This window comes from Struthio camelus, chromosome 6 (assembly GCF_040807025.1).
Source record: "Struthio camelus isolate bStrCam1 chromosome 6, bStrCam1.hap1, whole genome shotgun sequence".
Taxonomy (NCBI): Eukaryota; Metazoa; Chordata; class Aves; order Struthioniformes; family Struthionidae; genus Struthio; species Struthio camelus.
In genome coordinates, this window is record NC_090947.1 from 10420483 (window position 1) to 10446918 (window position 26436).

General features: G+C 37.0%; 1 protein-coding gene across 1 annotated transcript in view; it reads left to right on the top strand.

The window, feature by feature from the left end:
* The window catches only part of ORC2 (origin recognition complex subunit 2), an 86973-nt gene that overhangs the window by 2599 nt on the left and 57938 nt on the right, over positions 1 to 26436 (top strand). Inside the window, exon 3 of the mRNA XM_068948184.1 lies at positions 22916 to 23020. The gene's annotated coding sequence lies outside the window, so the exon portion shown is untranslated. The remainder of the gene's footprint in view (positions 1 to 22915; positions 23021 to 26436) is intronic.

The window sequence follows — 26436 nt, forward strand, 5'->3', positions numbered from 1 at the left end:
GTAGTCGTCTCCTTATCATTGATCTGTGTTTAGTAGTATGCTCTGCATGACTCTCTTTCTGGAGTAGAGAGCTCCATGACTGACGGTGATAGTAGTAGTCGTCTCCTTATCATTGATCTGTGTTTAGTAGTATGCTCTGCATGACTCTCTTTCTGGAGTAGAGAGCTCCATGACTGACGGTGATAGTAGTAGTCGTCTCCTTATCATTGATCTGTGTTTAGTAGTATGCTCTGCATGACTCTCTCTCTGGAGTAGAGAGCTCCATGACTGACGGTGACTTGAGGAATAAAGTATTCTCTGTTTTGAGGTGGCAACAAATGTTTCCTGCAGGGGGTGGGGGAAGAGCTCAATTAATGTCTTAACGTATTATGTGAACTACTTAAAACTAAGTATTGCATCTTTTTTCTCCTGGAATTACATGATACTTTCTAAGACTATATTAGTGGTTATTTGCACTTCCTTGAAAGCCGGTTGTTTGAATGAAAAGATCAATCCTGCTGTAGTTACAATAATCATGGAAAAGTTCTTTCTTTGGTTCACCTTGGTTTCTATGGGTATTTAAAAAAAAAAAAAAAGGTAATGGAAGGTAGGGAAGCAAATTATCTTCTCAGGCAGTAATAGAGCTAAATATTTTATGGCTAGTATTACAATCTCAAATTGCTGTTTCAGCTCTTTAGGAGAAGTGATGTGCTGCGGCAGTACTCCTGGTTTTCTTCTATCTGTTGGTATCTGGTGGACTGTTCTTCACAGAAACAGCTGTACTGGGCTAGCCCACTGTTCTTTCTCTAAACCTAAAGCCTTGGGGTCCTGATATGACACAACTGTTGCTTCAAGTCCTGCTTGCTTCCCTCAACTGAGCACTGGCTAATAGCAGATGCACTATTCTTATGCTCTTTTCTAGGCAAGCAGTTAGTGTTACTTCTTAGGTAAGCTTTCCCTGTCTCTGAGTGGGGATGATGTTTTGTATGGCTTTTCTTTCCATGGGCATACTTTTTTTTTTTTTTTTAACTTTTATCCATGTATGGGTTTTGCATCTACTATCTTTTCTGGTAACAAATGCCATAATTCAGGTGTTGTGCAAGTCCTCTCTTCTGCTTTGAACCTGTTATCTGAGAACTTCATTTGATATTCCCTGTTTTTTGTATGAGGATAGACAGGACTGTTTGGCCCTTTCCAAAGCAGTTTGATACAAGTTTAAAATCTTTAAAGATAAGGCTAATATGTTCAATCAAACACTTATCTGGGCAGGAGAAATAATTTTAGATTCTTTATGCCTCTTCCCTAATGTTAACTTATCAAGTAATATCAGGCAGTGAAGCTGAAGGCTTCCCCTGCTGATTCCCAGTGAAGGGTATCTTATGCCATAGGAATGATCATTTAAGAGCAAGTCCTGTGACTCTTCTGGGGAGAAATTGATCTGAGTAGAAATTGTTTTCCATAGCAGAGTCTGAGTCACTGCTTCAGCCAGTCGTTTTCATTTACGAATGGGATAGTTAAAAGAAGTAATTCTTCTCGAGTTATTTAATGCTCTTTTCCGTGGTGTTTCATTTGCAGTTTTTTGCTTGCAATAGATGCAAATTTATTCAGAATTGTGCTTAAAGAAATACTAACTTCTGGATTGTGAAGATGTTCAGATGTTTCAGGTAAGCAAGAGATAACTATAAAATAGTGATGACTTCTTAGAAAGATTCGTAGGATGGAACGTACTATCTGAAGGATCTGTTATTTTTCCTGAACCTTTCTATTGTCGTCATCTTTGGCAGAAGTAGAGAAATAACAATAACCGAATCACAGAATGGTTGAGGAAGGAAGAGATCTCGGAGGATCATCTAGTCCAAACCCCTGCTCAAAGCAGGGTCAGCTAGAGCAGGGTGCCCAGGGCAGCGTCCCATCAAGTTATGAATCTCTCCAAAGATGGAGATGCCACATCATCTTTGGGCAACCTTTTCAAGCATTTAACCACCTTCACTGTAAAAAGGTTTTTGTTATGTTTAAATTAACTCCTTGTATTTCAGTTTGTGCCCACTCGGGCACAAAGCTCTTGAGAGTGAGAAAGTGTTCTGAGCTTGTGCTTGTATCACTAAATGAACTTAGCAAGCTGGTTTAATTCGTGTCTCTGCATGTTTCCTGGGATAGTTCATGATTTTAATAACAAGATACTTAAGAATTTAAAATGCTTTTTTTTCCCTTCCTTTTTTAGCTTAAATCACTGGACAACCTTACGGGAGTGACTTGATCAATCTATTCTTTTCCCAAAGGAATTTTAGATTCTTTTTCATATAGAATTCTGGCTTTCGTTTCCAAACTTGCAATATGAGCCCCAAAGGTAGAGTGGTACTTCTGATGTAATAAACTTTTGTCATCTAGTAAAACCATAATCTCTAACAAAACTTTATATTGCCAGCAGTACCACAGAGAAGAGAATGTACAAACCTTGATCAAGGGCTAGGCAGAATAATACACAGTTTGCAAATTTTGTTCCAAAACGTGCTCCAATTTATCAATAATAAGAAAAGGTTTGTCATGTTAGGAAACTCACTGTGTGGCCATTAGTCATTCTTCTGTGTCGTATTTATCTGTCAAAGATAACAAGTTCAAGGATAGACTTTGTTCTTTACATTCTGTCTTCTGAGAGCAAAAGAAGATAGAAATGGTGTTACAGATGTTTATGGTGTGACACTTATGTTCATATACAGTGTTTTAAGAATAATAAACTATGCAGTAGTTGAACATTTGTCTAACAAGCCATGTAGTAATTTTTGAAGTAATTTGCATCTTTTTGTTTTACGCCAGTGTAATGTAATTTGGATCTCGTGTGCCCTCCTGGAGGATTAGGCTGAACCCTATAACAGTATTGTTGTCACCATGAGATTTTTTTAATCTGAAAGCCTATATTTCTCATGCTATAGATTCTATTTGAAAATGCCTATAGGAACAAAAATCACTTATGGTTGTCTACATCAATAGATACTTTATTAATATTCACAATTCAAACTCTTTGTAAAAAAAAATAGAACTGTCATTGGCAAGTCCCTTTTTCACTCCCTCTCCCTCCTCTCTTTTCCTCTCCCCTCCCCCCCCCCCCATTTCCCTTCTGCAGGTAGTCCTTTCAGTGCCACTTCTGCCACCTACGCTAAGTCAACTCTGCCTTCTTGATCTCCTGGTATGATTCTGTAGAACAGTATGTTTTTTACGGTTCAAATTTTTTTAACTTCCTTTTGAGTGAAAGCTAGAGTACTAGAGCACCGTTTGGAAAGAGATCCTACTTGGGTAGAAAAGTAAAATCTCAGGTGATTGACTGTTTCAAAATGATGAAGTTTTTTTGTTTTTTAGCTTGCTTTTTTAAGGGACCGAATGTTATTACTTGCAAAGCGCCAAATTCCTTGACTGCATAACATTGATCAGCACAGGCCCTGAGGGAGATGGTTGGAGCAATCCAAACCTGTTAAAACTCTCTTCCAGAAAATTTGGGTACTTTTTCTATGTATTTTGAGGGCTTTCTACAGGACAAAGTCCTTTAACTTGTAAAATACAAAGTGCAATATTGTTATACAGGTGTTTGGCCAACAGTGATTTTTGTAGTCCAGAAATGCTAAAGCTATGTTCTTGTGCGTAACCTGAGTAATTTAGCTGATCTTGCTATATTATTATTTTACTGTGATTCTTTAGTAAACTGAAATAGTTAGGTCTTACATACTGGTGTCTGCAATATGGTTTGTGAGTTCTTTGCATAGTTATACAGTACTGTTCCACCGAACTGTATTTAAGTGAAATGTACGACATCGATATTTGTGCAGGCTAGATGACTGTAGTTTGCTGATTCAAACTGACCAATGTTAAAATTGAGTTTTTTATTTCCATTCTCTATATTTTGTAGTAAACTTTGGAATGTAATTGTTTTTAGGTTCTTCCTCTCCTCTCCCACCCTCCCTTGACCCATACTTGGGTGCGGGGGGGATTATGCTACATCTGTCTGAAAGGACTGTGAAAAATTTACAAGATTGATCTTATAGGTTTTTGTGGTCATTCAGCAGAGGAGGTAATGGGTTGAAAGAGTTGCAGTAGCTGAGATGATTTATATCTGGATTTCTCTGTATTGTGTGTATGCTTTTGAGAGTTCCCTTTCTTGTGTATTTTTGGATTTGGTCTGCTAGTTAGTAACCTTAGGCTACAAGTAGAAATCTGACCAAGCATTTAATAGCTGTCTTCCTTCCTGTCATTATCTGCATTTGCAGTGCTTTTCTATAACATAATTTGTATTATGTATAGATTGAATAAAAATTCTAGTTTTCACCTAGATTGTATAAAAATTCTAGTTTTTATCTTCAGATGTTTCTTTCCCAGCATTGTGCAATTGGCATCAATGTTCCCAGGCAGTTTTGACAGTTGGTGCAAGAGTTGGCATGATAATAGAAAAAACTTCTAAGAAAATTGAATTTACGAATCAAGGTAAAAATATGTGCTCCCAAAGAAAATGAAAAGCATGTTGTGTCATGTACTATTTGTAGATGCAACGTATAATTGCAGAAAAATGTGCAGATGATTATTCAGCAGATCACAGTTTTTGTAAAGTGACCAGCAAAAGAGGCTGATCGGACATCACAAAGCAATTGAATATGTTAATTGACAAGTGGCAGTGAAATTAACAGCAAGTTTTATATGTTATTTAATCAGCTTGTTTACATCTCTTCTTCTGATTATCTGTATGTTTTTTTTCCCCCCTTCCTCGCTTCATTTATTTCCTTTTTCTTCAGATGAGTTGATAAACCCCTTGTTATTTCTGGAGTTCTGAAATCTGTTTCTTCTTTCCGTCTCCTGATCTTATTTCCTGCTTTTTCCTTTCTGTCTCCTTTAATTTTGAGAATGTTTGGAGTGTTAGGAGAGGCTGGAGAGCAGCCCCTCTGCATACCTACCTTTGTTCTGATTTGGAAGAGAGCCACAAGGAAGAAAACTTGGTTAAAAAATAATTCCTGAGGAAGCTTATGGTAGTTATTCAAGCAACCTTCCTGAATATCCTAAGCATAAGATTTTGGAGACACATAACCATAAATGTAGTAGATTTTGCATTAGAAATAACTGAAGCTAATTTTTTTTCTGTAAATTTAAAGGTTTTTTTTTTTTTTGGCATATGAAAACAAATTAACTAGAAACTGTTAGAGTTTTGTTTTGTTTTGTTGGATTTTTGTTTGTTTGTTTATTTTTAAGCATCGTCTTTGTTGAGGATCTGACATCTTACGGCCTGTGTGTCCCATACGTAAGCTATACTGATAAGTCCACCATCTGCATTTAGACGTTATCTTAGCAACATCATGATGCTGAACATAGGAGGTCTATGACCTTCTAGCTGAGACATGTTTTAGAAAGTAGGAGGCTTTTATATAAATTTAGTTATAGAGGGGGCTGGAGCGAGCAAGTCATCAGGCATCCTAGTGCATGCTGTCAAAGTAGGACTCTAGAGAAAGTTTCTCATATTTAGCAAAGAATGAAAATTCATTTTGAGATACGGATGTGATAGGATTTGAAATGCAGATCAGCTTCTCTGTTTTGTCTTGAAACCTTGAACTATTGTCAAGTTACACCTTTAAGTGTATTTTGCTATGACAAAAACCTTGCTGAAACTGAGACCAAATAGCAACTTTGTATTAAGAAAAGAATGTGAACTACACATTGATATAGTCAGCTGATATCCGTATGAAGTCAGTCATGAATATTCAGAAGAAAAATTAATTAACTCTATTGATAAAGGTATCAATGTCTTTATTAAAATAATGTTAAGGCTAGCAGATCCACCAGGTATCTTTTGATTAACGAGTCATTGCGTGGACAGGTATGTTTATGATGATTTCCTCTTTGCCTTCCTGCTTATTTTTGGGCAGGCAAGACAATGAAGTGCCCAAAAGCATTGGGCATCGACTCTGCATATATAATTCATATTAGTGTCAAGGATTTCTGATCTCTGGGACAGCTTTGATCTAATCTTGGGAACTGGGGGAGTTGTGAAAACAGTAATTTAAAATCAGTTATTCCTGCAGGCAAGAAATGAAAAATTACTGAACTGTTCACTTGTCAGGTATTTGTTGTGGTCACAATCAACTGTTGTGATCAACAGGAGCAGCATCTGGGTAGAGCTACTGTTTATTCTGTGGGGAGCAGGGTACTGGGCACTATTATGTATGCATATATGAGTTGCTGCAAAGGTTGTTATTTGAGTGGTTTGGGGCGTTACATAGTTTTTTTTTTTTTCTGATGTTGCCTGTTTTTTTCATTTACTGTGTTCTGGGTTCTATGACAAGTGACTCCTTTGAAGACAGGCTGTGCAAGGGTGAATCTATAAGCCATAAACTCTGTTTTTAAATAGATGATTTTTTTGCTTTCAGTAGTCATTCTTTTTCATACTTTTTTTAAATTGCAGACTAAAGTAATATAGTGAAGAAGGCTTTGTCTGATGTATTATTTTCAGTGGGGTTTCTTTCATGGAATGATGGGGACTTAACAGTATTGCACTGGATTTGCATCTGATGTGCAGCAGTTGCACTGGTCTTAATACCTTGCATATAACTTATGAGAGATGTCAAATCACTTGATAGGTGTGGTTATCTGTTACCCAAATTCTGCAGAAGAAAATTCCTCATACTTTTGGCACTGCTGAAGTCAATGGTAGACTTACAATTGACTTCTATGGGATTAAGGTTTCACTCTAAATTTCCAGGCTTCTGTTCCAACCATATTGCCTTGCTTGAACGTATGTGAAACTGAACTTCAGCAGACAAAACTAATGCATGTTTGTGTTGAGTTTTAGTCCTGACAGCACTCTAGTCTTTCTCTGTAGAACAGCAATAGTATAACAGTAAGGGGGTGTGCGAGTATTATTTCAGACTCTGAAAATACTACTAACAATCAGATAGACAAAGGGTTGGTAAAAGTCCATTCACTTCAGTGAAATTATATGAAAAGTGATTTCAGATTGAGGAGTTTATTAATAATAATGAGCCTTTTGACATAAGGCATGCTGATGAAAGATTTATCCTGGGAAAAGCTCATATTTCTCTGTGTATGACAGTGGAGAACTTTCCATTGCTTTTTTAAGATGTTGTTCCACTGAGCCGGAACAGTGTACAGATGTGAACTAAATACAGACAGAGTCAGAGGAGAGCAAGGGGAGTTTAGATGTGGAATGGAAACATGGCTAGTTCCTCATGAACTTTTTTTTTAGTTCCTTGGGTTGGGGGAAGGGGGTTCTTTACGATTTAGATCAAGTCCTGGGCAAAATTGCTGGGCTGTCACAAGGTTTTAGATTGTTAATTGTGCCTCTATTGTATTTGATAATTGTGTAGGTGACAAACCGTAATATGTGATGGTAACTTGCTCTTGCTAATGTTCATCTGTGTAATAGTAGTTTCAAATATTAATGTTACAAAGTTTTGGAAGTTATTACATATATTTGTTGTAATTTCTTGAGATGATCACAGACTGAGATGCTGTTTTTATCAGGCTTCATGTTACTCAAAACAGATTGCAACATAAATCTTGATATGTTAGAGTAGCGAGAACTTGGTGAAAATCTCTTAGTCAGCTGTTACCTGTGGAAATAAAAGTAGAGATGGGCATCCCAGGGTGCAGGGCAACTGGAACAAAGGAAGAAAAGCAGTAGTTTAAATTAGTTCAGTGCTCCAGGTAAGCATTCATAAGCCTTAATTTCATGCATGTTCTGTGACAGCCACCCTTCCTTTAAATTGGAACTGTCACATGCAGTTTGTGATTCCCCAGTTAGCTGAATGGCTAGAAGCATACTGCTACCTCTTCTGTCTGTTTAGATCTGTGCACCTGCCAAGGCTTAATTCCTCTGCTGTGATTCTTCAGCTTTGTGTTCACCCAGGTGACTATAAGCAGCAGGAGAGATTGAAAAGCCTCTGATTATCCTGTGGGATAAGAGTTTTTAATTTTGTGGGGGGGTTTCTTTCATGGGAGAAGGAGAGGAAAAAGATTTTCTTTATCTCCTCACCATAACTAGTGTTAGAACTTGAGACAGCATGTAAAAAAATTCAAAATAATTTGCCCTGAATGTTTGCCCAGACTGTCCAGCTAATTGCTAGAATGTAAACAGTTCAGCCACCAAACTGGGCTTATGGTCTCTGCGTCTCCAAAGGAGGAGCTGGAGACCCGAGATGCGCTTGTACGTGTGCCGACGCTGAGTGGACCAGAAATATGAATACTAGCTCTTCAAGATGTACAGAAGTCCAAGCGACGGTAACTGCTGCTGTCACAGACTCTCTACCTTCTTTTTCTGCATCTGCATCAATGGTAAAAAATACCGATGCAGTCATTCTTTATAAAAATGAAACTTTGTTGGGTTGTTGCAATCACTTCAGCCGGCAGAAGAGAGAAGATATTTTTGAGACGTTTGTGTGTTTAATTCATTCACACAGAGGCTGCATTATGTGCACGTATCTTGTGTTGTAGGAGTTGCTGTGCTAGACTCTTTGAGGAAGCAAGGTAGTGCTTTGCTCTTTTCCTCTTTGTGTAGGTTAAATACTTTCAGTTAACTACAGCTCTACTGTAATTTTTTAGCAGTTAATTTTTACATTTTACACAGAAAAACTAAAAATAGTGCACTAATTTCCCTTTTTAACTGGATTTAAAATGTAAGCATTTTACGTCTAGTTTTTAATTCACCAAGTTAGCCCAAACTTAAACTCTGGAATTTTTAGAAAAACAGTTGGAGATCCTTCCAATAAATCCCATATTAAAGTGTATATGTTAACTTTATTTGTAGTTCTGCCCTTTTTCTAGCTACTCCCATACTTGACTTGAGTAAAACTCATGTTGCTAAAGCAGAACGAAATATGCAACTACAGGATTTCATGTTCGTTGCACATAAATTACAAATGGGGTTAAGGTCTGTGGATGGATTCCAGACTGAGTTAGGAGTTGGTGGCCAGTACCAATTGGCATTGATGCTTGCCAGAGTTGAGTAATCAAGTACTGTGCTGGTTGTCATGGGGAATGAAGAAGTGAGGTTTTTTTGATTTATCTGTGGTTTTTTTCCTACTTGCCTTTATTGGGTAATGTATAATTAACCAGATGTGCAAAGGTTGTTTTTTGTTTGATTGTCCCCTCTGTCCCTGTTTTCTCAGTCTTGTGGGTATTGGTGTGTTCTAAAGGCAGAACTCCAGGCTTGATGTGAGTGAAGTATGTTTGAAGGGGGAGAGGAGGATGAATGAAGTACAAAGCTGTACAGGGAAGCTTAACTGGAGTTGGTGCCTTTAGATGTTAATTTCATTTAATGCATTAGGGTTTCGAGTGTGCTGTGGAAAGCTTTAAAATGATCTGTTGGTCAGTGAGGATGTCATGCTGTTTTTTTGCCAGCTGCTGGGAAAGAGCTGCTTTAGCATGCTGGCTTGTCGTTTTACTGAAACGCTTTGTAGGAACTTTACCACATTTCATTGGTGGAGATGTGCGTGGGTGAGACAGTCAACTGCCTGTCCCCGTTCCTATGATTGTAACCTTCCAGAGACTGCACCTGACAGCTTATTTGGGTGTTGGTTTTTTTGGTCTTCTGCGAATTGAGAGGGAGGAAGGAACAGATCTCAAGTGAACTGTATTCTCATCTTATTTAGGAAATGTTACTTGCAATTTAAAGAGTTTTCAGCTTTGGAAAGTTTTGAGGTATTTCAGATTCATATTCCAAGAGGTAGATTTGGATGGGCAAAAATATTTTTTCCTGCTTCTTCTGATTTTTTGCAAAATTCCAGTAGTAACAGTTACTTTATTGCTATTTCTGTGAAATACTGCGGCGTTCTGCATTAGTAGTGTGTGTTAACTTTGAATAGATTCATAAGAGTGTGATACTTATCTTTGTTTCCGTGAGTGCAGACTTGGTAGCTTTCTGAAATGCCTACTCTTGCTATTAGTAGATTCTGTATGTTTATGCATATCCCTTGTGTCTATGAAAAATGAAAAGATATTTATAGCACTTACTCTTTTCCTTTTTTTATTACTGTATAAGAATGTTTGAAGTTAGGATCTTATTTCTTGTTTTGAATTATTCAAGTGAAATAGATGGAACTGATCAGGAAACAAAATTGTTAAAAATGTAGTTAGGGAAGTCTTGTTAATAGGCCATTTGGATACCTGGCAGATAAGACAAACAGCCTAGGAGTTGTGGTGGTGGGTTTTTTTTTTTTTTTCTCCTTCCAAAGTATGAAACTCTCATTGCTCTCTGGTAACTTGAAATAATTATTTTAGAACTATCTTAAGTGCAGATCTTGTACATAATTCCAAGTACCGGAGCGATAGGTCTAGATTTATATGTTGTTCAGAACAATTTTTTCACATACATAAATAGTCACGTTTGGATTGTCTGTGTGATTTGTAGGTACCTGATCAGCCATACGTCTTCAAAGGCTACTCAGTGCTGTGCATGTCCAATAACCTCTGTATTCTTAAACCTTTTCTGTTTCTGAATGGTTCTCAAAAGACTGCCTGCATGTGCTTTATGAAGCGTGCTGTATTAGCCAAGTATAATAACTCGTATCAGAAACGTATAACCTCAGAATCTCAGAGATGCCTGGTGGCTGCACTTCAGGAAATACTGCTGCTTCCTATCAGCACAATTGCATGGAGAAACGGAACAATGACACATTTAAAAGGCTGCTTAGTTAAAGTGGGGCCTTGATTAAAACTTTTTGCAGATGAGTTTGAAGAGGATGAACTGAACTTGCTACAATCCCAATATAATTAATTTAAAAAAAAAAAAAAAAAAAAGTGTGAGACTGGAAAGGTTACCCAGATGGGCAATGTGACTTATCTGGAAAGAATAAGGAAACTACAGAGTCTGTTTCACGTGGATGTATTTCTACTTCAAGTAGAAGTAACGTATAGAATTTGCTAAAGATGACCCTTCTGATTAAGGTTGCAAAAAGTAGTAGTATAACTCTTTGATGTGTTTGTATATAAGGCCATCTTTGGTATCTTTCCAAAGGTAAGTTTTCCTCAGGAGACTTGAGGGAACGAAACACACAGTTCTTCCAACTGCTTTTGAAGTTTATTTTTAGCAAGAAAACTATTTAGTGTTACAAACAAAACCCTAGAGTTTCTCTGTGTGTGGGTGAGGTTATGTAAAAATAGTTAAAGTTTAGAACATTGAGTCCTCAATGAGAATTTCTGCTTTTGTTTTTTTGGGTGTGAGAAAATACATTTGTAAGTCTAAAATATTGTAAACTGACTGCATATAAATAAATTCCATTCTTCTCTCTACACCAAACATAAACTGAAGGAAGGGCACCCGTGAAGCGAACTGCATGAATTTTCAGTGCTGCCTGTTAAACCTGTAATTTCTTGTAATCTTGAAAGACTCCTACCATCAGAATGTAAGCTGTAAAAGAAGATGGTCTATTTTTAAATAACCAACAAAAACTTTTAATTTGTTCAGTGTATAATTAGGAAACATGCATGAAAATTATAGTATGCCCTTAATCTTTCTTTCCTGTCTCTCTGCTCCTCAGTGAAGTTCTACAATGGCTGAGGTTGGGAAGATGACTGTCCGTTTCATTTGGAATCACTGAGGCTATATTTGCATTTCATCAGGAAAGCATTTGAAGACTTTTTTTATCATGATCTATAGCTTCATAGAATCATAGCGACAAAATAAAAACTGTTGTGGAAAGTCTTACTTGACAGGGTGCATAAAAGTTCTGATTGATTGATTTTTAGACAAATTATTTGTACTGGGTTTAGGTTGCATTCCTAAAGAAGTTGTATGCAGAATTTTTCCCAGAGAGAAAGATTTCAATTTCAGAGTTAAAAACAAACTCTGATGGTTATTTAAGTAACTTAGTGCTTCTCACTATTTAAAAAAAAAAAAACCTACATTGCATTAAAATATCCACTAGTCCTTCAAGTTTACAACTGGTCAGTCTCTATCCTTTTCTAATATTGATTTAACAGTAGAAGAATAATGACTGTGTAAACAATATGCGTTGTGTTTAACTATTCAACAGTGAAGGTTAATAATTAAACTTGTACCAAAACCAAAGGGGAAACTGATGTAGATCTTACACCAGTTTACATTTACTGATGTTTTAGTTCTAATAAAGTTATTTTGCAGAGAAGTAACATACAGTTCCATGTGGTAGGCTACATAATGCCAATTTTAGCAAGCTTAATTTCAGAATTTCAGTAATATGGGAATTAAAATTGGTTGTACTTTTTTTTAGAGGCACTGTTTCTTTGCCATTTTTCCATGGAGGAGAGAGAGCCCACCAAAGACACATGTAACTTCTTGCTCTGTTAATAGGGGTGCTCATGAGCATAAGTTTGTGCAGGACAACAGCCACCTTAGTTAGGTCAATTATGTGAATAGTAAATTTTAAGGTAGCTTTTAGTGGATCTGCGTACTGTACAGAATTAAGATAGTCGGAAACATGTGTTACTCCTCACATGTGGAGATTGTGACTCTTAAAATGAGGTCAGTCTAGTCTCAATATAAAATAGCTGAAGCAAAAAGTGTTGTTCTTCTCATTTTGTGATTTTTCTTGGCAATTCTTAAATCCTCCCACTCTAACTTGCAGAAAACAACTGTAAGATTGAAAGTATTAACACTGAAACAGTGCTGTGATGCATTACCTGGAGGAAGACCTTTTGTTTCCTGAAAACTGCAGTTGGAAGCAATAAAGACGACTATAGTCTGAGCGGTTTTCACTCTGTAACCTGAAGCAGATCAGCGGTTTCTGGACTCTTGATGTTACTCTGCAGTGAGCGCTTATCTGCGTATAGCAAGCAGCCAGTGTGTGTCTTAGCTCCTCCTCAGAGTTTGTGTGTGCAGGGCTTGATTGCCTCATATATTCCCTCAGGTCAAGTGGAAGAGATCAGTGCTGTTATAAAGGTTGTGCCTTCTTGATGACTAGCGTAGGGAGCAGTGGTGTTTCACATGGTTGTGTTTGTTGATCAATTTGCCTTTTGAAGTCTATGAAGTTCTATTGGAAAAGCGATGCTAGAACGTCAATTAGAATTGATTTTTATCCTTGAAAACCATTCCTCATAAACATGAATGATGCATTCAAGTTGCATGGATTAAATAGTATGTGATCATGCAAAAAAGAAAAAGGTCTGCAGGCATTAGGTTAATTAGCTCTGGCATTTTGAAACCGAATGTTGAACTTTGTATTCTTACTGAAGTATTAAAATAGAAATATGGCATAATACTAGCTATAATTGAAATATGAAATATTCAGTTATTTAAGAGCTTATGGGTGTGCATAAGTAAGTGTAAAGATGGGAGGAATTTGACACATCAGTTTAATTTACTTATCATCTACTTCCTGGTGCTGAAGGCTTTACTAGGTGGAAGTTGGAAAGATTAGAATGAGGGATTTCATTACTTCCAGCACAGAAAATGGCAGAGGATCCTTTAGGTCAGGTGTCTTTGGTAGTACTCAGACAGGGTAGCGGAAAGAAAGATAGGCAAATTAATTCCTGAATATGTAATCTAAATTCTAGTTCAGGTGAATTGCAGTGGCTGGCAGATATTACAGGGAGAACTATATATTGATATTTTAATTGTCTGAAATGGAGCATTTTTTTTGATGGTTAATTTCATGATAGAATAGACATTAATTTGTATCAGGTGAGGATGTTAAAGCTTGGAAAGGGGAAACTGCATAGAATTTAGAGTTCATTTTTCTAGAACTGTTTGTTTCTGCATGCGTTTCTTTCCTTTGCAGGAAAGAGTGTGATTTTTTTCTCAGCATAGATGTTTGCAATCCTCTTCCAAAGTTCCTTTCCTCCTCCTCCCCCCCCCCCCCCAAAATTCTATTTCAAGGTTTCTTGTAGTTAGTTACTGTTCTTTTTTAGTACTTAGCACTGAGTGTCCCTTAACTGTGGTTTCTCAAGCGTTCGTTTACTGTTAGCTTTTTTAGGCTACATTTTACTACGCACTTTCTATCTTCAGTTAAATCTTTGTAGACCTAATTTACTGCATGAACCAAAACTGTGAGCCAAGAAGTTGTTTGGGAGAGGTAGGGTTACATGGAAAGTAATTTGCATGAAAGTGTTTTCATAAGTGAAGAAATTCATGAGTAGCAGCCAAACTAGCATAGGAAGAGTTATTACATATGAACTGATGCAAAGGGAGAGAGAGTCAGTATTGTTTGGCGTAGGATGGGTTATCGCACAGGATCTTGACAAGAGAGCGTTTCAGGTTTAGTGTAGGATGACTGCATGAAGTTGTTTCTAAGGAAACTGGTGCTAAGAGAATGTATAAGGTAACGTTTCTATGGCTAATCTGCGTCTATGGTTTTTGTCTTTTTTTATATTTTAATTTTTTTAATGTCAAGTCTTTATAATAGAATAATTATCAAGTATGCTGCTGTATTTAAGACTGCAGGATAATTCCTTTATTATATTGTTGATTCCAAAATCCTGTAAGTAAAGCAGAGGAGTATTTTCTTTTTATTAAGGGCTGCTTCAGGATAAATGTCTCCTTCCCTTTATTCATTGCATGAACTCATAAGAGAGAGTTGGCTGCAACTGTACAAGGTATGGCTCTGTTTCGTTCAGGTCCTTAGACTCTGTGAGGCTGAGCTACTGCTAAACTGCCTGACTTCTGTAGCTTTCTACAACTGTGTTGTAAAATTCAGTAAAAACTTGTCAGCTTTATATTAGTTCATTTAACTCTATTATAATGTGTCCATTTTCAATTTTGTATTTTTATTCACACTACCCTAATTATTTGGCTTTCAGCATGCTACCAGAATTTTGTGTCTGCAAAGCACAACTTTGTAATTATTTATTGTAAAAATTAGAGAAGGCTGGCAGCAGAGCTTTCTGACATGTGAGAAGGCACAGTTAGGTAGTTTAGGGCTCTAAAATGATTTAGAGGAGGCTTTTTGGAACAGGAGATGAGCAGTATCTTTTCTTTGCTCCTTTTCTGTCAGCAGCTGAAACTGATGGGACCTTTTTGATAAGAATCTGAGCATGAGTATGAAAGTATGGTAGCATTAAAATTTACAAGAGTATTGTCAATTGCCTTTAACTTCACTGGGGTAAGGCTTTCTCTCATCATTTCCAGATAACTTTCATTGTCCCTGGGATCTAAAAATAAGGTTTTTTAGTTAAGCGAGTCAAAGCAGGACTGGAAATAATGGTGTCTCATCCAAGTGTTTTGCATGACTGAGGATTGTCTATTAAGGCTGGCGACCTGAATCCTAAATACTTCAGCATTTATTTTTTAGTTGAAATGTATGTCTGCTTTTTCTTGCAATTAAATTAACTAAACACAGGAGTTGGAACAGGGCTCACTTTCTATTAAAGAGAAGCCTTGAGCTAACGATTCCAATTAATAACTGTCCAGAGACTATTTTATTTCTTTCTGCCTTTGTCAATTTTTTCACTTGTAGAAGTGTATTTCCACAAGCTGTGGAGCTATTATAACCACGGGGTTTCTGGCAGAATGTTTGTAGCTGTTTTTAAAGCCAGGTTGTGGTCATGGTTCTAATTTGTTGGCAACAATTTTTGAATTTATTTCTGATGTCTTTATCCAAAAAATAGGTTATATAAGTGTATATTAAATATGGTTGATATAGAATAATATATTTATGTAGAGGGATAGAAAGGAAGCACAACAGTTATTTGTGATATGTTTGTTATAATAATACATATACTTTTAAATAAGTACAAGAAATAATCTGTAAAGTTTTCAGATGACAGGGACCCACTACCACCAGGCTTGAACACTCCCAAATTTGCAGTTCAGCTGGTCTTGGCTAGTCTTGTATTCAACTGGAGTCAGATTAGCCCAAGAGCTGATCCCTTTTCTGCTGTGGAGATCAGAGCATACTAGAACCCATGACTGTTTTAGTACTGTCCACCGTACAACCTGACAGTAGCTGGATGAAGCTGTATGCAGCTATCTACTGAACAACTAACGCACGATAGGCTCCTAGGATAATTTTTTTCTCAAGCGTATCAATTAAGTGCTAGCTTACACCACTAAGTATTATGCCTTCTTTTTCTTGTTCGAAGACACAGGTATTTGAAATATTTATATAAAATCTCTTCTTAACTGCCCTCATGATACTTTATGATAATGAGACCCACTCTTACAGCATGAGAAACCGCATACTGTTAGTAATCTTTAAAACTTTTGCCTTGTTACACTTTACTGTGTTTTATTTTGTATCATTCTGATTTAAGAAAAAAAAAAAACAACTATTCTACCTTCTCTACCACTTAACTGCATGTTTCCTAAGGTACTGGGTTTTTTTTCTTTTTCTTTGAATTTTTAAATTATCTCTGTATCTTTAATCTCAACTTAGAAGTTATTTTTCACTATCTTTTCTTTTTGCAGTTTTCTGACTGAAGTTTCTTTTTTCTTTCAATCAAATGTAGGCCAATATTTCAAATAAGGGCATACTATCAATTTCATATGCTCTAATTACTTATTTTCAGAATTGCTTTGTACTGCCTCTGTGTGATTGAATGTCTTCATTTCTTTTCTGGCTGCCGATACATTCCTCAGCAGATGTTATCATTAAGTTGTTGAATGTATTGCCCAGTCTTTTTCCATTCATTCATTTGCACCTCTGTATTCAGGAATAAAAGACAGTGCAAGAAGTTCAAGTTTGTTTCTTTTTTTTTCTTTTTTTTCTTTTTTTTTTTTTTTTTGCAATATGCATTTGTCCACATGTTGCCCAATTATCTTTCTCCAGAGTTTATTGCAATCTTGTTAAAGCAAGTGAAAAATATGTCTGTCCTACGTACTTCTGATCACCTGGTCTCATGTTGTTTTATCTCTATTCTACTTCTCGGAGCATTGATTCTGTTAAACCAGGGTTCTCATTGTGGAGCTATTGACTTTCTGCCTCGAAGGAATTGAATGTAGATTTAGTTCAGAATAAAGATGCTTTTTTGATTACAGAAGTAGCATCAAAAAAACTTCCTTCACATAAACTTCTGTCCATATTCAGTAATGAATTACAGATATAAGAGTGTATGTGTAGCTTGGAACAATGAGCTATTTTAGACCTACTCTTAGCCAGTAATGTTCTCTTGCATAAATGGCACTAGAGAGAGAGCATGCAGCTTGAAGCTTTGCTCTTGTCTTTGAGATTTCTCCCTAGTATAGATCCTAATTGCAAGATATTCTTGCCGTAGCCTTGGAGGTCAAAATATATAATTTTGTTATTCAGCATGCAGCTAGAATGCAATTACATTACATGCATCGTGACGTCTACTATATGACGGCAAAAAGTGCACTTGTTCTTGAAATGCATATCCCTTTTATGTAACCTCACCCCTTTCTTTTGAAGCTAGCAAAAAATCCTATTATCTAAGAAAAGTGGAATGGTCATATCTTCTTAGATGTCAACAATTATTAATATCTAATTGATAGCACTTTTTTCTTTCCCGAGTGCAGTAGCTTGCTATTTCTGTATAGCCAGTGCTATTGGCTCTGATTATTTGGGTCACTGTTTTGCTGCGGGAACACCAAATTGGTTTGGTTAGTGGTTTAAATGCAGACTGGTAAATAGCAATGTATTTACGATGAGCAAGTTGATAGAACACGCACGTGATGCGTGCATCTGTTCTCTGTTTTTTATCAGTATGTTTTTACAATGCAAGTGAAAAAAATGCTCTCCAGTTAGAAGAGTTGACTGAACCCTTTTTCATGTCTGGTGGTGTCTTCGTTTTCATTGTCCGGTGGTTTATACACATTTTCTAACTAGTCTGACCCTCCCCAAAATTGTTATAAGTGCACCTTCAAAGTCATGAAGTGCAATCTTCTATATTCCAATGAAAGTTAAGATGTTAAGTGTATAGGCTGTTACTGTGTCAGGAGTGAACCTGTGGTTTTGTACTTTGTTTTTTATTTATTCATTGCATGAGCTAGTTTGTGCTTTTCACTTGGTAAAATTCTGTTTAGATCTCCTCTAATTGGCAGAAGTACAATGCAAGACCAAGGCTTCTTTAGAGAACAGAATGTTGTAGCTTTGATATTAAAAGTAAAGCTTCCAGACATAATGATTGAATAGCTTCATGTCTTCAATTCTGCATTTTCATGCCAAGTGTAACTTCGGTTTAGGATAATTTTTTTTATTATTTTAAGTGCTTTTTTGGAAGCATTTCAGTCATTATTTTTATATTTGATTTTAACATTGAGTGACAGTGTTCCCAACTAGAACATTTTTGTTCCATGCTGTAATGTGAATTTAGTCTCTCTGTCTATCTTCATCATTTTGGCTTGTGCAGAATTTAAGGAATCTCAGAAATCAGTCCGTATGTCAAAATATTTGAGTATATTTAGTTATTACTGTTACTAATAACTATATTACTGTTTAGCAGTTATGGTTACTGCATATTATTAGAACTTTTGAGCCATAGTAGAAAAAAATCCAGCCCTTTTAAAAATGACAAATCTGTCCTATTGCCTGCATTCTCTTTGCTTAGGAAGAGACATGAACACTCTGGAAACGAAATTTGATACTTTTAGTTGAGGCCACTTCATCTTGGAATAAATATGTACAGGATTTAATGCAGTTGAACCAGTTTACTTTAGAGACACACCCATACGGCTGCTTGATGTTGCAAAGGTTAGTTTAGCGCACAGCAACTGGAGGAGTGAGCGTAAGCACGAGGCGTCCTTTACTGATGCTCATGTGAAAATCCCAGCATACGCCTGCATGTCAGGTAACCACGTTACCTGCTCTGCTTGTGTTCCTTTCTAGCTGGTGGCAAAGTCCGGCTGGTGCTGGCTGGCGGGCAGGGTGCGGAGTGGAGAGGCGCTCGCTGGAGCGGCCCAGCAGCTTGGAGGGTGAGCACGGTGGGGAGGCCTAGCCCCTGGGTCCTGAGCAGAGACCCTCCCTGTGCTTTCATTACGTGTTTGCACAGGAAGTTAGTGCAGAGATACTGTACTTTAAAACTATGTCCTGATTTACTTGCCTGTTAGTACAAGTCCTTAAAAATGCTTGTAGAATCCAGCCAGATAATTTGAAGGGAAGGGATGATTTGTCCTACACCTGAACCAACAGACTAGTAGAGCAATCCTAGCCCAAGCAGGTGCGGGCTAGTTCTGTATAGTTACAGCCTTACAGCTATAGTTATAGCTCCTTACCTAGGTCCTTCCCAAATCATATGGGCAAAGCAGCTTTTAACGTCTGAAAAAAGTGTTCCAGGGAGAATGCAAATGTAGCATTGGAGAAACAAAAAGGTTGTGTTTATGTTTTTCTATAAATGTGACGCAAGACTGGCACCTTATCTATATGAGATGCTTTTCTTATACAACTCATACAGTTCGTATTGTTGGTCTTCAGTGTACACCCTGTCAAAAATGTTCTGAAGAAAAAATGGCTGTATTTATATAAGCTACCACACAAGGCAGAATGTAGAAATTGTGTTGAATGAAAACGGGTAGATCATACAGCAGAGGTGACCCAAAAAGGTCTGTTGTGTAAAACTGTTTTCATCCATTCTCCTAAGGTAAATAGTACAGACAGAGTAATACAGAGTGTTCTTTTCTTCAGGGATGAATAAGCATAAGATGGCTGCAGTGTGATGCCCTGCAATTTAATCCTTTGCATTTTTGGAGAGTATGTCACATAAGCTGAACAAAAATTCTTCTGTTTTCATGTCCTGTAATTTCAAAGTAGAACCGTTAAAATTTTACGTTGTTACACTTAATAAATACTGTGCACTGAGTTTTGTTTCTGGTATTGTGCTTAAAGGACAAAGCATAAAGATATGTGTTTTAGTGGTGGTTTTCAAGGTGGCTGCTTTTGTAGGCTGCAGCTATGGCTTTGGTTCTGGAGCTGACTCGCACTGGACTTGATAAACGTAATTGTGCAGTCCTGCTACTACCCTTGCACCAATAGTCGCTTGTCAGACTCTTTGGAAACCAGTTCAGAAACTGGTGGAAAACAAATCTTTTCTTGTAGGAATATTATTATACTTTGGGGGGAGGGGGAGGCAAAGTCCCTAAACAGGGCTTCCTTGAAGGTCTGATGCATGGCGCACGCATGGGAACAGAAGTATGTGGGATACTGGAAGGGAAGGTGAACTCTTCCTTTTTCATGTTAGCTAGCTGTTATATGCACTTGACTGTAATATGAAACGGTGCCCAAGTTTTGACACCAGCTCAGGTTAAGTTTTTAACTTTGTGAGAGTTGACTTGTTTGACAAAACAGCTGTAAGTGGATTTTATGTTAGGCTCAATAGACTTGTAAGAGAAGGCGCTTAAGCAGTGTGCATCAAGTGTGACGCTGCAATTGAAGATGTTTTCACTGGGTGTGTACCTGCCAAAGATTACGTATACAGATTTTGCAAAGACCGGCACGTCCAACCATTTGCAACGCTTTGTGACTTACCTGACCGCTCCAAAGGTTAATTTCTGGGGTAGGTTAGGTGTTGTGCCATTAGGATACTTAACATTTTTGCCTTATCGTAGTAGGAGCATTAGAACCTTTATAACATTTGCAGTAAGGGTTTTGAATCATTCTTGCAATTCTTGGAGTCTGCGTAGTTTCTTCAGATATGCCAGGCTAAATGCTAACTTAGGAGAATTGCTGATTCTTAAAATTCACTAGTTTCACTTATTTGTAGTATTCTTCTCTCATTCCAAATCACTACATCTCTTCTGTAAATCAGACAATTAATGATTGGCTTGATGCATGTCATTCTTGATAGCCTTATGAGTTTCTGTATTTTCGCAACAGTTAGGTTGTTTAGTGTTCCCGTTGTAGGCTTGCTCTGAATTTTAGAGCTATAGGGCAAAGAACACATGTTGTTACTTAAAATATACGATAGCATTTGGTGCTCAGTGAAGCAAAATGCGCATTTGATGCATGCTATCCTATTGGAGCTGTGCTGTGGTTTCACATGTGCTGCTGATCATTGGAGTGTAAAGAAACATCTTTTTTAAAAAGCATAATCTTATTTTCCTATTGAAAGGTTTCTCCATAGTCAACTTCACATGAAGCTGATACAATCTTTTGGGGCTTACATAGTGTTGGAGGAGAGCAGCTGCTTGCCTCCAAATTTTACCAGGCTCTTCCAAGCTGAAGTAATCATGTTGGGGGGGAGGGGGGGGAGCAGGGGCGGGGAGTTTTTGGCCATAAGTTACAACTGATGTTTGCCTCTGGTTTAAGGACGGTTACTTACTGCTTTTTGTATGTAGAATGGTTCAGATCCCTCTCCTCCTCCCCCATTGTGAGGTTACATCATGATTTTGTAATATCTTCTACTTAAATTCAATTCCAGAAAACCTGCAGGTTTGGTTCATGAGTGAATAGGTGAGTGAATGAAAAACTTAGCAGAATCAGGCGATATCTATTCATTCAGGTCTGTGCAGATCTGTGCCGAGTCCTCTTGCTTATAGTGGAACATAACAGAGAAATATAAGTTCCATCATCTGATTTGCTGGTTATAACTGTGTTTTCTTGCTCTGGCGCCAAGAGAACTCAGGGTTCATATGTAGAACAAGCCCTGTCTAACTTCTTACCGCAGCCCTGGAAAGGCCCACCTAGTGGACTTACAGGATCTGTATCTTTGATTTTGAGACTAGGGATAGCAGGATAAATATGATTGAACTGTGAGGTAGCAAGCATAATAATTTAGAGCTAGGTGGGACCACAGATCATTTTCAGTAAATGGCATATATCAAATACTGTAAATGGCATATATCAAATACAGTGTCTGGACAAAAAGGTTGTTTCTAATATGTTGTGAAACCTGGAAGCATATAGAAGTCCTGAATGAACTTTTACAGAACTTGTATTCTCTCTTGAAGACATTGTCTGATAATTAAAAGCAACAACTGATATAAGCTTTTAAAAAAAGAAGTTAGTTTTGTCTTTCAGTTCTCCTGTGTGTGTTTAAAAATCTGCATATAATCAGCTACACTGCTCCTTTAGGGGAGTAATCTGTTTACTTTTTCCAAAAACCCTAATAAATACTGTTAGGGAAGGAGGAAAATGATTTGAATATCCTTCTTTCAAAAGTGTGCTATTTAAGATTCCTCCAAGGAATTACTCTTTTTTTCAAAATAGTTGATTTTAGAAAATTCATAGGGGGCATCATTTTGCGTATACCATCTTGTAAAAGCGTCCATTGCAAAGCAGCCTGAAAAGAAATGTACTTCCTGTTAACCTATATCAAATTAGCATGCAGATAAAGGAGGTCTTTTAGTATCTGAATTGGAGAAAGTAATTACTTGAACAAACAGTACAGAATGAAAGAGACCCATCGTTCATATACTTTAATTCCATATTAGAGGTCTCTAGATACTGAAATCCCCTGATTTACTTAGAGTTGGCTCATGCGTGCATGTTTTACCTGACACTCGGCATGAAGGGATCCTGCAGTGAAATGCGAGCTTTAGTGCAATATGTATGTATATTTTTTGCAATGATATTGAAATTTTTGCTCTGCAAGGAATATGTATTAGAATAACGATAGTAAGGAGGACTCTTTAATATGTTCCTGTTATCATTTGGACCTTTTTTAAGAAGCATATGTTCTCCAAAGTCATGATATGGATTCAGCTTGTATTTTATGAAAGTATTAATGTTTTCCTTCATCTTGCATCTTTCTGGCGCTGTTCTTCCTAAGAAATAATGCTTCAATGTTTCCTTCTAGTGTCTTTGCAATACTGCTCACCACTACTACACGAGGTTTTCCACATAAGTGACAAAGTCTTGCTTTAGGACTTCATGAAGCCAGTCTCTCCCTTCTTTCCCGCTGTTAAAAACACTGAGATAATTTTTATAGCAAATTGTTTTGTTACAGGAGGGCCTAAATATGGTTTTGGTAGTTTGATAAACTTCAATTTGTAAGGTTAAAAACATATATACATATGTACTGTTGGCTTTACTTGGTCACATTATTCCCTATGTTGTGATCGTCAGAGTTTGTTTTCATCTTTCAGAAAACGGGGCAGTATTTGAAGGCTTGACAGATGCATCCGAGGCTGAAAAACTGCTGCATTCTTCCTCCTCTTCCTCCTTTAGAAAATTGACTTCTTTAAAGAGAGGTAAAGATGACCGTTGCGTTTTCTGTAGAAGATATTTATTCCAGGCAAAGTGAACTAAATACAAACGTCTGCTGTAGCATGTCCTGTGATGTTTTAAAGTAATTTATATCTATGTCTCATTCCAATGACTGATGATCATTAACTTCAGTATCTAACAAAAAGGATGTCTTTGGAAACCTTTGTCTGCAGAGTTTTGTTCAGTTATGTTATATTATTTCATAGAAAAATTGGTCAACTCTTCTGCTGAAATAAGTCACTCTTTACCTGAATTTAAATTAATCTAATGTTCTGAGTCTGCGTTACTTTTAGGATATTTAAACGTGCGTTAGAAATCTGAGGCAGATCTTACCCTCAAAAGACTGTATTCTCAGAAAGCATTTATCTAATTGCTTGCTGCCAAAGGCTGTGCTAAATGCTACGTGTAGTCCTGGTCAAAATTGTGCAGCCTTGAACTTACAGCTTCCCAATGCAATTTTTATGTCATATTTCACTTTATTTTCCGTTTAACAAACTCTGACCTGCTCTTAAATACAAATTTTCCTTCAGAAATAAAAAAAAAATTCCTTCTAAAACCAGAATAAATGATTCCGGTCATCTAGTCTGACTTTTTGAAGGCCATTTATCAAAGGACTTCATGATGTAACTCATATATCAAACCCGTAACTTCAGGTTGAACCTACGTAATTTTCAAAACACACATGAAGAAGAAAACCAAAAGGAAAAAAAAGACAAAAAAAAAAAAAGTTTTCACTTCATGTTTAACCTGACTTTTCCCTACAATTTTTATTAAAAATTCTGCCAATAGTAGCACTTCAGATGTTCTTGACGTTACTTTTAAGAAGTTAATCGGCATTAAGTGTGTATGGAATTGAAGATGATAGTAGTAGTCTTCATCTTGTTATCATCTGGTTGTGGAAGTTTTTCTCTGCTGTCGCCACTGCAGACTAAAAGAACTTAAGAAAAAGGTGACTGTATTGAAGGAGTTGAAAAAAGAGGGGGGGAGGAGGGCTTTGAAGTAGTTAGTGGGTATTTGTAATTTTTAGGAAAAAGGTGGTAAAGATATCTGACAAAGTATGACAGCTTTGTTGAATATAATGTATTATATAGCTATTTAAACTTAAACAAAAAAAAAGTAGTGACCAAAGTATCTTTTAAAAATACAGTGTCCTTTCACTGATTATTTTCTGTTTCTCATTTCCATTCTGGCAGCTATTTAACTCTGAGCTGTCTCAAAAACGCGCTTTTGATGGAATCTTAATGAAGCAGTTGCTGTGTTCGTATGCCTAATATGGCTTCAAACAGCTTTTACGTTTTACTGTCTCCTCTGTGTATCCCTTTTCAGGCCTCTATTCTTAGCTGCTCTCCTCCTGGCTGACAAAGGTGGGCTAGGATATTGCTTAGCGTTTACAAGTGGTGCTTGTGCTACTGTTGTCATTCCGCGGGGGTGGAAAGGGGCTTGTAACCAGACATACGAAATTAATTTTCTGTAATTTTTTCTGTGTGGAAGGTTACCTAAAAAGTATGTGTCAGCATGTGTTGTCAGATGTGTTTAAATAGCCTCAATAAACACTGAACAGCAGTTTTCCCAGCTCTTTTACCTGTTGACTAGTAGAGAAGAACTCCTGAGGGTAAGGCAATAAGTTATTGCCATAATAAATTATTATTAAGCAAGGAAGAAAAATTTAATAATGCTTTTTTTCCCCCACTGTTTGGGGCAGTGTGAAGTCTGCAGTAGGTTGGAGACCTAAGCTAAATCTGAGTACCTAGCAGCTTCAATCTCCTTACGATTATTTTTTAAGTTGTCTTATGCTCAGGGTAAGAGCTTTAGCTCAATCTCTTTACTGTAAACCATAAACAACTGTTGAGAGGAGGCTATTTAATGCACGTGGTGAGCGCAAAACCCTATTAAAATATTTGTGTGTCAGTAATACCATCAGCGTAAATTAAATGCATTAAAACTGCCTTGTATGTAGCTCTATAATGGTATTAACCTGTACATTTGGCAATGCACTGTAGTGTTTAAAAAAGTTGTTAGTTCAAGTGCAACTTAGAGTGAAAGTAAATAAAAATCATTGTTGTCTGTTACATATACACAGAGGATAGTTCTCTTCATCTTTCGTGGTACAGAGATTATGCCTGACCTAAATTATATTGTATCTTTTTTTTTCCTTTTTGAGTTAACTTCAATGTTTTTAGCTCTTCTCTTTTGTTTCTAGCTATTCCAATTTCTTTATGTAAAAATATTTCCTTTTATAAGCTATCAAAACTTAAAATGTCTATATACCGTGTTACAAATACACTTCCAAAAGCAATCTAAAGGATGTGGGAAAACTCTTCATTTACAAATGGGATGGTTAAATAAATAATCCAGCACAGAATCCTAGAAGGGAGCTACGTGTGCTGAGAGAATAACACAACCTTTCTTACAGTTCACGTTCTTTTTCTTTATCCTTTTTGTTTGCCGTTTGTTAGATCTGAAGGTCTCCATAGACGATGATGTCAGATGCTATTTCTGAATACTGCTCTTTCTCGTGTTCCTCCCGATACGCACATGTGTATATGCTCTCCTGCATAAGACAGTTTGTAGTTGTAGAAGAGGCACAGGAACACTTTTTTCATGTCTTTTTTTTTCTGCCTCTAATTTAGTTAGAACATGTTCTTGTTAATCTCCTGAATGAAATTATGTAATACTATTGCTGCAAACTAAAGAAAATTAAGTTTTATTTTCAGACTAGCTACTTTTATGATCTGTGTGGATGGGCATCAGAGCAGAGGAGTCTCTGCAGATGAATCTTGACTGCCTTGCATCAGCACTGAGTCTGAATTAATGACTAGCTCTCTGAGAGTGCCAGATAAAAGGCCTGCCTGCCATGTCTTTTATTTCTAAAAATAAATTCTAAAACATAATTATTAACTATAAAATTAATTGAGAAGAGAACCTTGCTGTGTTAGTGCAACCTATTTTGAAGAGAGCCTCTGGTTTTAAAGCACGTCAATGGAGAGCAGGGTAGGAGTGGGGATTTAAGATCAACGTTGAGTACTCAAGTACTACTTTGTCCCCAGAGCTAATAGAAGAGGATGCAGTGTTGTGTCTGGTGTGCCTTAATGCATCTTAACCGTAGTATGAATTGACTGCTTATAGATGTCAATACTTGAGTCTCTGTTCCAAAACTAGAACTATGTATTTATTGAGAGGTCTGAGTTTGAGAGGGATCAATAACAGTGTAACATCCCACAGTAAAGTTATTTAGTCCTGAATTCTCCAACTCATGTAGTTCCACCTGACTTCTTATGACTTTGAGTCAGAAATAGGCTTTAGTCTCACGCATCAGTGAAGTCTACTGCTTCATTTCACTTCATCAGATTAAAATCTGCTGCAATCTCAGTGGCTTCCAGGTATTGGAAACCTGTACTGA